Genomic DNA, 815 nt, shown 5'->3' with positions numbered 1-815 from the left:
GGTTCTCCCATCCCTAACTGGACACACAGAAGAGAAGAGAACACAGAACACAGAACAAAGAGAACACAGAACACAGACAACACAAAACACAGACAACACAGAACACAGACAACACAGAACACAGACAACACACAGAACACAGAACACAGACAACACAACACAGAACACAGACACAGAACACAGACAACACAGAACACAGACAACACAGAACACAGACAACACACAGAACACAGACAACACAACACAGAACACAGACACAGAACACAGAACACATTACGATAACAGAACATTAAGAGAAAGGGGCTAAGAAAGTGCGCGTGAGCTATTGTGTGTGTTCTAGGTAGTAGTCCTCCAAAGTCCAGTGTGTGTGTGTGTGTGTGTCTTACCCATGCTGTGTTTTCTCGTAGGTAGCAGCCCTTGTACTCTATACTGTTGGGATGTTGAATCGTCTGGAGAAACTTCACCTCTTTTATGATGTCCTGCCATTTCTGTGTGTGTTTGTGAGAGAGAATTAAGATGTTTTATTTAACATTYATTTTTWAAAAAGGGAACACATCTTTTTCCAATAATAATATATTGTATAATACAACATACACATTATACAAATATACATATAAAAATGCAAAAACACAGTCATGGRAAGCACAAATAAAACATCACAAWTYACCCAGAAAAACAGTTTCATTCCTCCACACGTAAGTCCCCAGTCAACGATTTAAATTTCCTGAACGGCATCACAACATCAAGATGAAATCTATTTTGAATTTTGTTCCAGCAATACGGTGCATTCAAACTAAAAGCAGATTTACCTAGCT

This window comes from Salvelinus sp. IW2-2015, unplaced genomic scaffold, assembly GCF_002910315.2.
Source record: "Salvelinus sp. IW2-2015 unplaced genomic scaffold, ASM291031v2 Un_scaffold2736, whole genome shotgun sequence".
NCBI lineage: Eukaryota > Metazoa > Chordata > Actinopteri > Salmoniformes > Salmonidae > Salvelinus > Salvelinus sp. IW2-2015.
Note: the sequence above shows the minus strand (reverse complement) of the source record.